The following is a 17,819-nucleotide window of genomic DNA, read 5'->3' as shown; positions in this document are numbered from 1 at the left end:
ATGCAGCTATGAGACTTTGCATTCACCTCTACTACTGATTCTTGAATCTCAAATGAAAGTTTTGAGGCAGTCAGATTTAGATTGTTATCCTCTTTTTCCCTAGGAGAATACACGTGGAGAGGGGGTGAGGTTTGCCCAAGATGGCATTCTGAATGACACAGAGACACTCCAAAAAGCCTAGTCTCTTCATTCTGTTCCTGGTGCTACCAGTGCTCTTTCCTTTCCTTGAAAGAAAGGGGTGATGCGATGCCAGGATCTCCTCATCTTGACTGTGTATCTGCCTCTAAGCTACTTGCTCGCATTCTAACTTAATACTAAAGGAGTATCAGGACCATGGGACATAAAGTTTTGATCAAAGGAGCAATGATACTACTATTATTATTTAATTTTTATAGACAAAGTTTGTTACCATGAATTGTCAAACTCACTCTGGACTCTTGTGCCATTTATCTTCACCAAATATGCATGTGATTCTTCTCTCCTTGGTTACCTGCCACGTGGCTATCTCTGTAGCTGGACTTGTTAATAGAATGTCTTCTAATAAGAGCTATTAATTCATTTGGTGATTAGTCCAATATACTTTTAAACTAACAAATAAATAAACATATTCATTCCCTACAATTCTATAAACCCTTCTTCCCACAAGGTTGATTAAGAATATTTGACAATGGCTGAGACAGCTCTTCTGAGAGCAGAGCTCTTAGACCATTAGAAAAGACATCTTAGGGAAACAAGGGGCTATTAAAGAGAGTTTCAGTAAGAAGGATTAGAGTGGTAGAGCTTTCTTTCGGTTGAGTTGTTTTATGTGACTAAGTTGCTTTTTAGGAGTTCCATCAAATGAAATAACTAACTTTATCTTGAAAATAGGTAAAATGTTAAAGTCAGATCCATATTAGGTATTCTTTGGAGTCACAGATTTTTTTTTAAAAAATCACTGAAACAATATCGGAACAGGAGTTTTCTAACAAGATGTGAGTTAATATCAGTAACTTGTTACTGGGTTTCATCAGCCTTAAACTATCATGTTAAAAGTTGAAGCCCATGATCGTGATACACTCATTAAAATAAGTTCCAGGCTCACCCTACAAGAAAATACACGTGGGGATTTCCTTGCGGCTCCTTGGGTGGGATAGGAATGTCAAAAGTGATGGCAGGATTTGAGTCATACTTGTCTGAGATTTGTGGCCTTTCTAAGCAAGTGCTTAGAAATTTCAGCATTTCCTTTAGTAAATCTAAGGTTGAACTTTTAAAATTATGGGGGCTTTCTTTTTTCCTTCTGTCATGTTTAAACTTTGGAAGTCTTGAAAATACCCTTAGGCATGTTCAAATAAATTTAATAACGCACAGAATCTGTTATTCCCAGGTGGGCTTCTTCAAAGAGTCTCCCTTCCTCCATCCCTTTCAACTGCCCCCATCTCCCAATCTTAATCCAGTGTTGCCTCAGCTCCTAGGATTTTGGCAAAAATGTAGAACTAATTAATTTCTGAATGAGCTTCAACTCTCTCTAATACAGGGGGCATAGGCGACTGGTTAGATTTTGTGAGCTGGTAAATAATAGGCTGAAGATATACAATTTTATCCCATCCAAGTGGACACACCCCACCCAGGTCCACTGAGGATCTCCCATGTTTGGCAGGAGCTTGGAAAGGAAGTGAGGAGCTCTCCTCTGTGACTCAGAGGTGATTAATGATGTGCTTAGACAATTTCTGTGAAAAGGCTATCTGGAAACAGTCTTTTGGTGTTTTCTTTTTCTCATCAGAATTATTAAAATTATGAATTAAAGAAGCTGAAAGTGATGAGGATTTTCTATAGAGTATGGATATTGACCTCATAAATTATAAAAAGTCCATTAAAAAGATAGTAGAATAGGAGTCCAGGGGAAGAAAGCACAGTTGACACTGTGTCTCTCTATAGTCTGGTCTCAGGCATGGTACCTAACAACGTTGACCTGCTCATCTTATGAACAGATAGTCCATGGATTCCAGCCTCAGCCTCCACGTCCAGCTCTGGCCACCACACAATCCAGTTTGCAGCTCTGCTAGTTTCTCACACAGTGAGTCAGGACCACTCTCCTCTGTGCAATCCTAGTACCTTTTACATGCATGAGGCATAGGATTTAAGCTATTACATCATAATCTACACACGTTTAAACACGATATTTCCCTTAGTAGACAGAGTCTTTGAAAACAGGGACTTCCAAGTATGTGTTTATCGGCACCTCTCACAGCACCTGGCACATAATAGATGCTCAATAAAGAAGCATTGAGTTAAAAAAAAAAAAAAGATGGTACATTTTAGTGTATTTCAGGCTCAGTTTTTGAGATGCAAAAAATAAAAATAAAAAAGAAAAGATTAACAATGGCCTCACAGACTTGGTCTTTTTCTCTAATTCTCATTCAGAATCTCTCAAAGCTAATTTTATATCATCTGATATCAGTGGTAGGGTTCTTACTGATTAGGAAAGGGAACTTTCGGAGACCGAGTTGTACCTTGTGGCTCCTTCCATTTTATTCTCTTTATTCCCTGGAGAAAACAAAAACCAAACCAAACAAAACCAAAACCAAAAACAACAGTATACCACCTAAGATGCCCGAGATATCAGTGCTATTTAACCTAAAGCTGGGTAGATGGCGGGTGCTCAGGAAACACTTCTGGATCCTGTGTTCTGACAAGCTCTTAGGCCATGCCCAGACCTCCCCCTCTCCTGGGCTCCTCTCCATTTCTGGACCTGGCTTTTAAAGCAGCAATTCTCAAATCTGGTAAGCATCAGAATCATGGGGGCAGGTTGGTAACAGCTCAGAGGCCAGGTAACAGCTCAACAAGCCCAGGACTCTGTTCTTTTTCATTAGCTCTCCAGATGATTCTGATATAGACCAGAGTTTGAGAACCATTCTTTTTGAAGCTTTTACAGAGACAGTCACCAAGTCTATTCTTCATTGTGGAGCCAGATCTTGTAGATGGGGGATGCGTATTTAGGAATCTTAGATGTATTTTTCACTGATATTGAGAAGGCAGTATAAGCTTCCTCCTTGAATCTACAAACTAAATTCAAAGCATGTTTTGATGGAAAACTATGTCACGGGTTGTTTGTTAAGTTTTGTGTCATAAATGGATTTCCCAATTTAAGTAAACTAAGAAAGTCACTTTTCTATAGACTTCATAGAATCTTTAATATGCTGACTCTCATGAATTCCCAAGAGATGTTATAATATGGATATTTATCAAATTCATTTGGACATGGGATTATTCATAGAGCATATTACTAGACATATGATGTGTCATAGTTTCTTCTTTAGAAAATTCTACTTTAAACTTTTTTTGAAGCTGTATCAGAATTTTGATTTATGTTTGGTCAATACTAGCAAGGCCAAGGTGAGGACTGTGGCCATTTCCACCAGTTATTTAATGTGAAAATAGCATTTTTTAAATTACTCTGCTAACGCAATTGTGTCATATGCAAAGAGACTGTCAGCCTCTTGGTGCTTTTTAACATTTTACTGTGGTTCTTTGGCTCCTGGAGCCTCAGAGGAGGCCTCCTCCTGTCTTTCTACTTGATTTACCCAGGTCATTGCAGCTCTGTAAGACAGCAAGGAATGAAATTTTAAATATGCCCAAAGAGCTGAGATGCATTTGTAACACTTTGTTCTTTGGGGTTTTCTCAAAGAATAAGATACCCAGCTAGGAACAAATCAAATCAACAGGAGCAAAGCACTGAACTAGGCAAACCCCAAAGCAAGTTATTTCTATTGATACATCCTAGATGTAACAAGTTTTTACAAATCCATGAGCAGAGATACTTCTTACAACAGTTTCTAACGGGGGCCCTATGATTAATTCGGGGACCATGCTTTCAGGCTATTCCACCAAGTTCTCAAATCCCTCCGTATCCTCCAGCCCTGCTCCTTCTCCCCCTCTGGGCCCCTCCCTCATGCCTTCAGCCCCTCCACGAGTTGCTCAGAAACCCAGCCAGGAGGTCAGGGACTGCAGCATCGACTGTCAGAGTCACTTCAGGATTGAACCCCCAGCTCAGTGCCCAGACCACACAAACATCTCTACCGCCCCTCGCCCAAGGCAAGGATCAAGGATTTTCACACTTAATCGCACCGGGCAGAGGATAAACTCAAATTCACACAGACCAGCCAACCAATTTAAAGAGACCAAGGAGGCTGTTATATGAGATGAGGGGGCAGTGGCTGAGAGAATCACGCTGGAAGATCCAGAAACCAGCTTATTTGGTGAGAACACATTGCCTGTCTGCTAAGGAGCTTAAGGCACTGGGTAGGGATTAATTCTACAAACAGCCCTGGGAGGTAGATAAATCTGTATTAATTAAAACTGCAACGTGTTTTCTACCTGCCTAGTTTCAATCCGGAGAGAGAAAATATCTTTCCCAGAAAGGCATGGGAAGAAGAGAGAGAGCGATGGCTGTGAGGTTGGTTCATTTGTCACCTAGATGCTCAGTGAGAAAAAGAAAAAGGGTCAGTCCTCGGTGCTGAGCAGGGGACCTTGGACCTGCAGCCACTTCTTCCCTGTCCCTTTACTTAGCTGCTAGCAGAAGCAGGACAGGGAAATGCTAAGGAAAGCACCAACACAGGATATCCTGCCCCAAGCCAGTCCTGAGCCCTGCACAGGTATTGACCGTCTCCTGCCCATAACAGTCCATGCGGCGGGCTCCATTATTATCAACCCCCCTTGCAGAGGGAGAAAACTGAGGCTTGGAAAGGAGAAGTGGCACAGTCCGGAGAACTTGAGATTCAAAGCAGGTTGCTGGGTCCACGTTCTTAGATGTTGCACTCTGTTGCCTCTTGGTGATGACCAAGTACAGTAAGACTTGAGGAAAGAGGAAAAAAGTCAAAATCACCCCGTGCATTATATGAATTATGAAATATCCTAAGGACTGTCCTTATTTCTTGGTGAGTCTGCTCATTGCTGTCATTAGCTGATTTGCATGTTTCTCTGCCCACCTGGAAGTTTCTCATCTGTCTTACCTGACCTCCCAGACTCTTCTTCCCCCAGGACACTGCAATGAGTTGCCCCTCCCAGGTCCATTGTATCTCTTGCCTCTCCTGTGACTTACAGTAAAAGTCTATACCACATGGTCTGTCATGCCCCCCCAGAGTCTCTAGTCCAAGGTTAAAGAGTTGGTAGGTGCTTGGGAAACAGATGCTGCTGAATAGCTAGAGGACCAGCATAAGATGCAGGAGGAGCCAGGCAGTGGATGAAACCCCTGAAGTCATCAGCACCACCGGCCTGTTTCTAGGGGTGAAACGCTCTTCTGGGAGCTCCGCAGAAGGCTGTGTCATCCTGCAGTTCACCTCCTGCCTCTCTGATCATTTTAAGCTAACTCTGTGGTTTGTATTTTTGTCTGGCCAGGAAACACAGATGCTCCTTCCCCTTTATCTTCTCTTCTGCGTGTATGTGTGTGTGTACACGTGTAAGTCAACAGCTTAAACCACTTCCCACCCTTTGCTTGCTTTTCATCTTAGCTAAGGAATACAGCCCTTCTGTTATGAGAAGTTTTGGAGCCATCCTCAATTCCCACTCCACCCCCGCTTCCCCTGACAGTCTGCACAATGCCTTTCAAATCTGTGTCCTCGCTTCACTTCCATCCTTGCTCTAGCCCACCCCTTGGCACCCTCTGCAGGGCGGGCTAATTTCTCTCCTTCCTCTAACCCAGGGGCTGGCAAGCTACAGCCTGAAGGCCAAATCCCGCCCAAGGTCTATTTTCATAAGTTACATTTGATTGCAACACAGCCACACCCTTTGTTTCTGTATTTGTCCAGGCTCAGAGTTGAGTAGTTGCAAAAGAAAACTTACAGTCTGCAAAGCCTAAAATAACCACTCTCTGATCCTTTGCAGTGAAAGTTTGCAGACCCCTGCTCTAACTTCTAGGAGGTGTCCTCCCCTCTGCTACCAAAACGGCCGTGCTTTTGCTTCCCTCCTGAACAATCCCTCTCCCTCGCCCACAAAATAGAGGACAGATGCATCGACCCAGCATTCAGACTATCACTGCCTGGTACCCACCGGCCTTCCTCACCTCATCTCCTTCCGCATCCCTGTCTACACCCAGTCTCCACAATCACCTTATTGTTCAGCGTTCTAGAACAGACTCTGTTCATTCCTCTCCTCTTTGCTGTGCCCAGATCTCTGAGGCTTGGCTCAAATGCCATCTCCTCTGCCATCTCCACACTTAAAAATGCTCTCATCCCACGGTTCCAGACGTTCTCTTCTTTGGATTCAATCAGTCTTCCAAAGGTACTTCCTATGATGGTCCACACTAAATAGATGGTCCTATAATAGTTCTTCATTGGTTTCCTCTTCATTGGTTTCTTTTTCTACTCTTGCTCCCTTGCAATCAGTTTTCCACAGAGCAGATACATGGATATTTTAAAAACATTACGCAGCTGACTTCACCTCCTGCTCCTCTGAGAACTGCCTAACCTCCTCACATCCCATGGGTACCTGTGCTCCACTCTGACTACACTCACTTTCTTTCTGCTCCCAAACGTGCCAAGCTTGCATCCATCTTAGAACTTTGCCACATGCAAAAAGTGTTTAAAAAGCCCTTCCAGGTAGGAATTAAACAAACAAACAAAAAACTTCTTGCCCACTGTATTCCAAAGGCACCAAAGAACCAAAAGCCCATTGTTGGTGCTAAGAAATATTTGTTGAATAAATGATTAAGTGAGTAAGACTTCCTTGTCCCTCAGTCTGGCAATGACCACTGAATCAACACATTTCACAAATCATTCATTCGGAGGCCAGCAGGCGCGGCTGGCTGCCTTGCATTTCAAAGGTCTGATTTCATTGTATCAGCACATCTGCAGACAGTTCACTGCAGACAGCGAACTTTGCCCTCCCATCATTCCACCTGGTCGTTCAGGCTGTATGGACCATAAGTGGGCTCTGTGGGGAGGGTCTGGGGTTTATTCCAGGTGGGCTGAGGCTGTGTCGTGGGGAGAAGTAAAATACATCATCCTTAGGAAGAGGAGCCGCGGTGACTGCTGGAAAGGCAGTGGCCAGGTGAGAGGTGATGTGGAAATACCGCTCAGGGATAGAGATCAGGATCATGCCAGAATGTGTGTGTGGGACAGGTGTGAGAAAGCGGCTCCCCAGGTGCCTACAGGAAGGGGCTGAAGTCCGCTTTCAGCTTGGAGTTGCAGGCCCAGGGGCACGGCTCACAGGAAAGGAGCCCTCCAGGTGAGACAGGCAGGAAGGACTCAGTGACCCCTTCAGAGCGGAAGTTCCCTGTCCTGGTCTAGCCACCACCATGGGAGTGTGTGCAGAGCCAGTCTGCCTGACAGCTACGTCAGGGGTCTAGCTGTCAGGAAGGATTCACTTGGAAAGAACTTTCTCCACTGCCTCCCAGGAATTAGACCTTTTCTCAAATTGAGAGTGAAAGTACCACACATTAAGAGGGAGAAGTGCCAACCAGGCCTCCCATTCAGGGAATTGATAATGGAACTTCATTTTCCACCAATTTGCAGACAACTCCTGGGCTCCTGGCTTGTAATTCGGTCAGCTCTGCTTCAGTGGACACGTGAGCGGTTCTCAAAGGCGCCCCTACAGCTCATTGTTCAGGGTCTGGCCTTGGAACAAAAGGGGTTTTGTGTGCTTGCTATAGTTTGTGCCAGGACTAAAGTGTTTCTCTCTTTCCCTAGAGGCTAACTTTCCTCTCTCTGCATCTCTCTCTCTGTCTCTCTCTCTTTTGCTTTGAGTTCTCTTCTTGAAAAACCAGAAGAGAAATCTTCGATCAGGCAAATGCTCATGAGATCAAATCCATTTCATCTGAAGATCCAGGCCCCTTGGATATGTGCGAGAGAACAATTGATTCCTGCACTGAATGAAGATTCTGGAAGATGTTATTAAATGATAGCAAAAACACGCTTACTCCTTTTCAGGGTGGCCTTTTGCGTGCATGCTCAGTACCATCTTTTGCGATGCGTTTATTCTCTTGAGAGCCCTGTTCCCAGACGCATTCTCCAATGGGTCCCCTAAGCCATTCCCACTTCATTGGAGACACGTAAGCAGGGTGCCATTGTTTAGACTGGGCGGTGGGCAAACCTGGTGAAGCTGAACTTCAGCCAGCCAGTGGATCTGACAGGAGACAGCTTCCACTCCAGCCCTTTAGAAATCTTTTGATGATCCCTCTGCTCACCGCGGGCTGTGTGACTGATGGGCTTTCACGCCATTGCTGAGGCATGGATAAGCCGATTGGAGTCTTCCCAGAGGGCAGTGGAGAAGCCCCTCTTCCCTCCTCACTTCTGATTTCATGGCCTCTGGGGCAGTGATAGGGTTTCCAGGCAGAGGTGTGTGGAGGTGGTCCTGACTGCTGGCATCTCACCCAAGGTCCCAGATGTGGCAGGCAAGTGCGTCCCACCCCCACCCCCCACACCTGTGTGCCCTTGCCCTCTCTCTTCCCAGTCTCTTCTTTTTTTCAGTCAACACAGTCAAGTTCAAGGTCAAAGCCTGGGCCAGTGAATTGTGTCTTATATGTGAGATAATGTCTGCATATCTAATTATCCAGTACGCCTAGTTCTTAGAAAGGATTCTGCTCCATGCTTCTCTCCAGTCAGAAGTCAGGGGGCGCCCTCCTGCTGCCAGGCCAAATTCCCAGATCCCCCTTCCTGCACAGTCCCTTTGGGCATTTCACATCCATGTGCTCTCCCATTCTCTGCATTAGTGAGGCAAGCACCCGACAAGAGTGGCAAGAGAGCCCTACCATTGCTCCAGGCAGGTGTCAGCCTCAGTAACTCATCCCCATGCCCCTTACTGCAGAGGTTCCTGACAGCCTCCAATTCTCATACAGTCTTGTGCATAGGCTGCTTTCAACAGCTCTAGGTTTGTACTTGAGATGAAACATCTGCCATGAGTTGTGGGTTAAATTGTGTCCTCCAAAAAGAAATGTTGAAGTCCTAACCCCAGGTATATCTGTGAATGGGACCTTATATGAAAATAGGGTCTTCGCACAGTAATCAAGTTAAGATGACATCATGCTGGATTAAGGTGGCCCTAAGTCCAATGACTTGGTGTCTTTATAAAGAGAGGGAAGTTTGGGGACACACAGACATGCAGGGAGAGTGCCCTGTGATGACAGAGGCAGAAATTGAAGTGATTGAGCTACATAATCCGAGGATCCATGAGGATGCCTGGAAAACACTGGAAGCTAGGAAGGGATGAGGGAAAGTTCTTCCCTAGGGCTTTCAGAGGGAACATGGCCTTGCTGACACCTCGATTTTGGACTTAAAGCCTCCACAACTGTGAGAGAATAAGTTTCTGTTGTTTCAGCCACCTAAGTTGTGGTAATTTGTGACAGCAGCCCTAGGAAACTGACAAACCATCCTTGTTTTCTGCATTTCCACCCTGGTCAGAATCCCAGGCCCCTGGGTATAATATTCCCACTGCCTGTTTTGAAGGTTTCAACTTCATCCACTTTGGAAGAATCAGCAGGGATTCAGGGGAGAGGAGACCCACCCTGTTCAGCTAAATGCACCTCAGTTCTTGTCAGGGAGGAAGGCTCTTTCACTGGACTCATTTCCTGTCCATCACTGGACCAGTGGAGTTGTAAGAGCCATGGGGCTAAGGTCAGGCTATGAGTCTTGTGGAAAGAACCACTAGGCCTGCTTCAAAGTAGCCCTTTGAATTAGAGGAGAAGAAAAGGAAAATTCTCAGTGATGTGTGCTTGAGCCTAATTCATCAATTTAGGGTACCTTACTGGATTTGGGCGACAAGGCTTAAATTTGCCAGGAAGAAGACTGTGTTTTCTTGGAGATCTTCAGAGCATGGTTGCCCATGAGCCTGCAGTGTGTTATGGGTTATGTGGCTGGTTGAAGATGAGCAATTTCCTGCTTAGAAATAATAGTAAACACGCTCATGGAACATAGTGTGCCAGGCACTGTTCAATGTGCTTTGCAAATATTAACTCGTGTAATCATCAGAACAGCCCGAGGACCTAGGTGCTCTAATTATCCTCATCATAAAGGTGAGGAAACCAGGCACAGAGCGTTCAACAGCTTGCCTGAGGTTCACCCAGCATTCTAAGTGATCGAGCAGAAATTTCCAATTACAGAGTTTGACTCCTAAGTTGGTACTCTTAGCCATAATACTCCTTAGAGCCCTTATTTCCCCAGTTTAATGAGATGGATTTTCATACTCCCACCAGATTTAACATCATTGAGTGAAGGCTTCCTTGCCCGCTGACATTCTGTGGTGACTCCAGAGATGAGAGTGTTGCTGAATGGAGAAGGCAGTGGGCACAAAGGCTGGGATGGAGAATTTTCACCTTACTCAGCCAGAACCTCACGGCCTGTGAACTTGATGCCGAAATGAATATTGGAGACAGAGTTTGGGGTGAAGTAGGAAAGGATAGCTTTATTGCAGGGTGCTAAACAAGGGGTCCAGGGCAGCTAATGATTAAAAGACCTGAAGTCCTCAAAGGCTTTCAGGGAAAGGTTTATAAAGACAGGATGAGAGAGGGGGTTTGTGGGGTATGTGATCAGCTTGTGGATAGTCTTCTGATTGGTTGGCAGTGAAGTAATCTAGAATCAGCATCCTCAACCTTCTGGTTCCAACCAGTCTGCCGTCTACGTGCTTGTGAGCAGCATACAGTTAACTTCTTCCACCTGGTGGGGATTTCAGTATCTGAAAAACAGCTCAAAGGACGTGGCTCAGAATATTATCTATAGTCCTTGAAGAAGTACTAAAGGTCCTTGACTTTGTTTAATGGCTAAAGTAGTATTATTTTGTCTTGCTTGACTGTTTTTCTTTCTGCATTTTCTTCCTTCTCTGACTAAATTTATTCTTCAACTAAAGTTTTTCTACAGAAGAAAGGAGGTGGAGGACATGGGAGGGAGTCTATTCTGGGAAGGCTTCATAGGGTCCTGCTCAGACACTTGGCATCAATTGTCTCGAATAAACCAGAGCAGTGAGGAGGGGGTGAGGTAGGAGGATGTCAAATGTTGTGGCAAGAACAACAGCTACCGCCTCTTTTAGGTCATTGGTTCTTAAACTTGAGCGTCTATCACAATCACCCGGAGGGCTTGTTAAACCACAAACTGCTGGGCCCACTCCCAGAGTTTCTGATTCGGTAGGTCTGGGGGATCAGGCCCAAGAATCTGTATCCTCTCAAGTCTTCAGGTGCTGATGCTGATGCTCTTAGTCTGAGTACCACATTTTGAGAATCACTATTTGAGGCTAATTCCCACTCTGCTTTGATGGATGCTGCGATAGGCTCCTTAGGTAATCACAGAGACCATATACAGATGTCACAGATCTTTGATATGCCTTTTTCCCCCAGTTATACTATTGGCAACTTGTTCAGGGGAACAAATTTGTCAGGCAGCAATGTTCATGAAGATGTGTGAACTTAAAAGCTTTGCAGTGTTCGGGGGTTATTTGTCAGCTGGCCTTCATCTCTCCTGCAGTAGAATGAGAGGGAATTGACATGTTTTGCATGGAGGATGTAGGTTACACTGCCTGCAGAGAAGGAGGAATTCTCATTGGTCTGAGATGATTTAGGTCTGACTCTCTCTTAAGGTGGAAAGATTGACAAGATTCCTCCCTCCTGCCCCTCCATCCTTACAGTCTGTGATGATATAAGCCAGGTGTTCATTTATTCTTTATAACAGTTCCAGTCAGTGTCAGTGCCTTTACTCTACCTGCGTGGCCCATCAGCTCCCCAAAGTGACCCCATGTCTAAAGGAGAACTTTCTGTTTGCATTTTGCCCCTGAACTAACTTCTGGTTTCTCTCAGTCCATAACAACATCTTGTTCACTCATTAATGCTGGAAACCTGCATGTCATCCTTGACTCACCCGTCTACTATCTCCCCCACACCCAATGACCACGGTTTCTCCAACCTGATTCTCCTCCTCTTTTCCACACCAAGGCTCAGGATCTTTTTTTTTTTTTTTTCCTGTCTTGTCTCACTTGGACCATTGCAATGGCCTCCTAAGTGGTACTTCTGCCTTCAGCGCTGCAATCTCACCTTCACCCTCATCACTCTCCCAGAATGATCTCTCTATTAAGATAGGGGCTGCTAAACTAAGGTCCTGGCCAGATCTGGCCCACCACCTATTTTTGGATGACCCACAAGCTAAGAATGGTTTGTGCATTTTCTAATGGTCAAAAAAAATTGAAAGAAGAACAATATTTTGTGACATGAAAATTTTATGCAACTCAAGTTTCAGTGTTCATGGATAAAGTGTTCCTGTGAAACACAGCCATGGTCATTGGTGTACATATTGTCTGTGGCTGCATTCATGCTCTAACCACAGAACTGTGCACTTGCAACACAGACTGTATGGCCCACAAAGCCTGAAATATTTACTACCTGACCCTTTATAGAAAAGACTTGGTGACTCCTGATCTATAAAGCAAATCTGACCAAGTCACTCCTCTGCCTGAAACCCTTGTGGGGCACTTCAGAGGCCTTGAGGTGAAGTTCAGGCTCCACAAAGTTCATTGTTCAAGTTCATGATTAAAGTTCAGGGTGAAGCGCATGGCCCACCAAGAACACTGTGATCCATCCTCTGCCTAGCTCTTTGGTTCCCAGCTTTGCCAACTTAAATACCATCAAGGGCCAGGCTGGCAATGGTAAAACAAACAAACAAATAAGCAGCAAGTAAGGCTGATATAATGGAGGTCCCTGGTGAACTGAAGTGTTCGTGCCCTACAAAAACATTAATTAAAGTAAAACAATACAAAATGAAAGCAATGTCAACCATTTGCCACACGATGCTCCTTGCCTCTTTGCTTTTGACCTTGCTGTCCCTCAGCCAGGTGTGACCTTCCTTCTAAGTTCACCCATTTGATGCCTGCTCTTCCCCTCAGAGTCATCTCGTGGCCACCTTGCACAGAAATTTGTGTTAGGTGTCCCCCTGGGCTCCCGCCATTGTGTCTATCACACACAGCATGAATTCCACTGTGTAGCAGGTACTTACTTATTCACTGGTTTCCACCATGACACTCTTGGCTCCTTGACGGTGGAGTGTTATCTTGTTCAAGTTTTATGCTCAGTGCGCTAGTGTGCATTTACAGAATGAATGAGCGAAGACATAAGTAAGAAAATGAATAAACTCAGTGTCTCAGCAGTAGCCTGTGTTCTTCACGTAAGAATAAAGTGATCCAACGGATCTTCTTCGTGTCTCAAAATAATCATATTATTTTTCAACCCATTTAAACTTTATGAAAGTTTCTTTAGAATCAACCTATCTTATTCTATCTTTACAACAACCTATGAGAAAAGGCAAGTGGGAAGAATTATCTGTCTTATAGATAAGAAAACAGGGACAGCAAAATACGGTTTGGTGCTATCAAGGGACCAGAGAGCTAGAAATTCATTCCTTTTACAGAGGAAACATGGCTCGTTCAGTTGAATTTCATGCCATCAAAAATGTGTTGAGTATCTACTTGGTGTCAGGCCCTATACTAGGTCCTAAAGATCCAAAAATGAACAAATTATGGTCTCAGACTCCAGGAAGTCACAGTTTAACTTGGGAGACAAGCTTGTCCAACTTCTGAGGGCAGCAGAGCAGGGACCCCTAAGAGGAAAGATGAGAGGGACCTCAGCCAGCTTGGTGTGCATATGTGAGAGAGAGAAGGGGAGAGAGAAAGAGAGGGGGGAAAGAGAGAAAGAGAGAGAGGACACTTTTCTCACTTAGGCTATGTCTCTCCCCAGTCTTCAGGTGTCTAGAGTCAGAGCCTTCCTGTGATGGAGAGGATACCAGCACCTAACCACTGGGCCATCCTGTCTGAGAGTACCGTGACAGCAGTAACCACCCCTCCTGAGTTCATCACCCTCACCCACTCATCAGAGAAGGGCTGGCTCCATATCACATGGCTGAACTGCAACTCCAAGGGAAACTTTGGAGGAAGAACATTTTTACTAATTGTGGACTGGAGAAGATTTGAGCAGGAAGAAATTACAGCCTATATGCCTTACATCTCCCTATAAGGCTCTGTGTTGGTCTGATCTCCTGGTTGGACTCTTGAGAGAGGACCAGCCCAGTGGCTGTGGACATGATTCACACATTCACATGGGAGGCAACTCGGGATTTCTGCCAAGGCAGAGCTGAGGGCTGCTCTGAGGCCCTGCACCACGCTGCACCCTCTATGTAAGATATGTCATTTAATCCCCACATGTCCCTGTGAGGGAAGTCCTATCATGATTTCTGTTTCACAAAAGAGGAAACTGAGGCTGGGAATGGTGATGTAACTTGGGCAAGACTGAAGAGCTGATACGTGCAGACTGCCACACCACAGTACCCAAGTGTACATCTGTGTACTGGTTTCCCCAGCCTGTTGCCAGAGGAAAATAATACAAATAATGCAGGAATTTTTTCAAAAATAAAGATTTTTTTGTATTCACTACAAAGAATTGAAATCCACTTTAAGATTTTTGAAGTTAGCTTTTTGGCATTAAAATATTCATGTGTGTGTGTGTGTGTGTGTGTGTGTGTGTATGTGCACGTGCATGCATGCATGTGTAAGCAGGCGGTGATGAGGATAGAAGATACAGAAGCCGAAACCGGCCTCTGTACACTGGTACTGAATTAGTATCAGAGACAGAGTTTTGGGTGAAGTAGGAAAGAATAGCTTTATTGCTTTGCCAGGCAAAGGGGGATGCAGCAGGCTGAGACCCTCAAAACTGTGTGTCCCAACTCGGGGGGTGGGGGGTGGGGTTTGTGAGGAGTCTTATGGTCAAGGGGTGGGGTTTCTGATAAGGACCAGTGTGCTTGCAGGGCCTGCATTCCTTCAACCTAGAGATCATCTCAGGTGGTCCTGTGACCTGCAGTTCTTGAGGTTATTGAAACTGCGGCCTTCCTTCTGGAATGAAGAATGCTTCATCAGTAGTTAATCTCTTCCATTCTGCTGGGGGGTGGGGGTGCAGCCTTAGTTCTGCAGAACAGCTGAAAGGTAATGTTATGTGTATCCCTTGAGGGGGAACCAGGACCCTGCCCCAAGGCTGCCTATTGTTTCTTGACCTCTCCTCCCTTTTCTCATCCCCTCCCTTCCCTGATCAACAACTGTTTGAACCTGCCCTTTGGAACTCAGGGAAGATCATGGAGGCTGAATGAAGCCTATTTCCTACAAACGAGAAAACGAGGGCCACAGAAATGCTCTTGTGCCCAGGAGCCCCACAGGCTTCTGCTTGATTTCAATACCATTGGTCCCACGGTGCATGCCATTGTTTTTTGAAAATTTTGTCATGAAATTCCAAAGCCCAGGACACTGTCAACTATCTTTCATAGCTGATTAGGGTACCTTCTTCCTTTATCTTTTGTGAAAATGACCAAGGGAACTGTATGCACATTTGCATGCAGGCATACACACAGATATATTCATGTACACCTATCTATGGAGGAAAGTGCAACATTACATAAATCTTAAAGAAGAATTTCTGAGCTCCCTTGTGGATTCTGCTTCAGCTTTGTTGAGATATAATCTACTTAAAATTATGGTACTAATGACTGTTTATAACCATAGAATCTTCCTCAGAAGGATAATCCAGGGCCCCACTGCCCATGGTAAACAGATGGCATTGGAATTGTATTTTCACAGGACTGACCCAGCTGCTTTCTGCTTCAAAGATACTGTATATCTTGTCTCCTGGGGCCTGGACTGAAGTTGAGAACAAGGCTTAACTCCAATGAATCCCCATTCAGTCCCTGATGAAACTGGGTACGTTTATAAAACTTCAATTTAAAATCTCTAAATGTTTGCATTTCAGATGAAATAGAAAAACAAAAACCATTTTTCATTAAAACCTGAGCACGAACTTGATACTCATTTAGAACAAGCAAATAAACAAATGTTTCCCTTTTATAAAAGGTCATAGAGCACAACACGTATTATGAAGAAAAACCATAGATGCCTTTATAAAAGTAAACAGATGTTAATCTATATATCCCTGTATTTGTGTGAAACTGAGAAATTAAGTGAGCAGTTTGGTCTTGGTGATATCAAATTGTTGGTGGTGTTCTAATGACTAGTTCCTAGTGTTGTGAGAATGCAAAGTTTCAGACACATGTGAAGTCAAGAAATTGTTTCCCAGTTCCTTGCTAGGAATTCAAGTCCTGATAGGGGAATGGAGAAAGAGTGCATAGGTAAGCCAGTGAGAACAGGATTCAGGAAGGAGAGACCCAAGTGTGAAGGCCTTAAGCCTTATCTGACACTAGGTGTTGTATAAATAAAGAAATACCTACACACATAAATGACTTTAATTTTGTCTGAGGCTGGCCTGGAAAACTCATTCTCTGACTAGAGCAATATAGCTGTTTTAGCAAGACAGCCTGGTATGTACAATCAAAATACCTGAGTTTGAAACCATCTAAACATTCATCAGCAGTGAACTGGTTAAATTAACCAGGGTGCATTGTTTCAAGCAACTCTATGTAGATGGTATCCATTGATATGAAAATTGTACAAGGTATATTGTCAAATGAAAAATGTTTTCTATTCATATGTAGGTGTGTAAAATAATCCGATTTACATTTTTTAAAAGGATAAACATATATTTGTGTACAAATGATTGACCCTTTTTGGAAGGACATACAAGACATAGTTACCAGTAGGTAATTACCCTCAAGGACTGATTCATCCTAGTGTCACCAAATGCAAGTCTGTGTGTCTGATGCGTAGTGCGGCCAGACAATAGCAAAACGTCAAAGTTCAGAGCAGAGAAAGGTTTATTGCAGGGCCAAGCAAGGAGAATGGGTGGCTCGTTCTTCCCCCAAATCCAAACTCCCCAAAGGTTTTCAGCAAAGGCCAGGTGAGGGAAGGTTGTGATTGGTTGTTGCAAACGTCTTGGTGTAGGAATCCTTTGTTTTTGTGGTTGTCCACATAGGTCAGGTCACGATGATCCTGTAAACCTCCAACAAGATAAACATTATTCTCTGTTCTGCAACTCTTTATCTCTATATGAATGGAAAAGTGTTATACCTTTAAAGGTCAGAGGCTGGAGAATGGGCCATCCTGTATATTCCAGGCTACAAGCAACATTCTTAACTTGAAGAAAAGCAATAGAATGCAAAGGCTAAAGTAAAAGAAACAGATCTGATATGGATTCAGATATGTTCTTCCCTATTACACTAGGAATCAACACATGGTTTTTCACTTTTTGCCTCATACTCTTCTGTAGAGTTCGAAAAAAAAACCCAAAATCCCATCATAAGCATGTGTTACTTTTATGATCAATATTAGGAAAATAAAGACCTGGGCTTGAGTCTCATTTCTGGAATTGCTCCTGTGACACTAAGTTTTATTTTCCTGAGCTTCATTTTTCAGGGTTGATAAGAGGGACAAAAGGTATGACACATGCAAAAGTCCTCAGCACATTCTAAAGTGGGGCCTGGGTGTTTTCACCTCTTTTTTCAAATGGAGCCCAGGAGCCCCTCTTTGAGTGTGATGGAGCCAGATGCCGACAGTGATGGTTGAAGATAAAGTTTTCTCCAAACTGTTTCAGGAGGTCAGGATTTCCAGACTGTACTTTCCCTCTGGCCTCTGACAACTGCCTGGACACCACAGCACTCTCCCCCTCCTTCTAGGAGACACGTGGCTCTGTGCTCCCAGTGCAATGGGAGATGCCTGAGTTATCTGGAAAGGGTAAGAGACAGCAGCAGCTCCCCTGGCAGCAGAATGGGGCAACTGTTTTCTGAGACACGTGACTTCATGCAACCTCCGTTGGCAAACACATCGCCTCATCAGGAAGGGAAACCCAGCAATTCAAACGCTTTATGAGGCCCCAACTTAGCTCACACTGTTTATTTGGGCTCTTAGTTCACTGTTGATCACTAGGATCTCAGTGATGATTCATGGCC

The sequence above is a fragment of the Hippopotamus amphibius genome, chromosome 8 (assembly GCF_030028045.1).
Source record: "Hippopotamus amphibius kiboko isolate mHipAmp2 chromosome 8, mHipAmp2.hap2, whole genome shotgun sequence".
Taxonomy (NCBI): domain Eukaryota; kingdom Metazoa; phylum Chordata; class Mammalia; order Artiodactyla; family Hippopotamidae; genus Hippopotamus; species Hippopotamus amphibius.
This window is presented reverse-complemented; position numbering follows the sequence as displayed.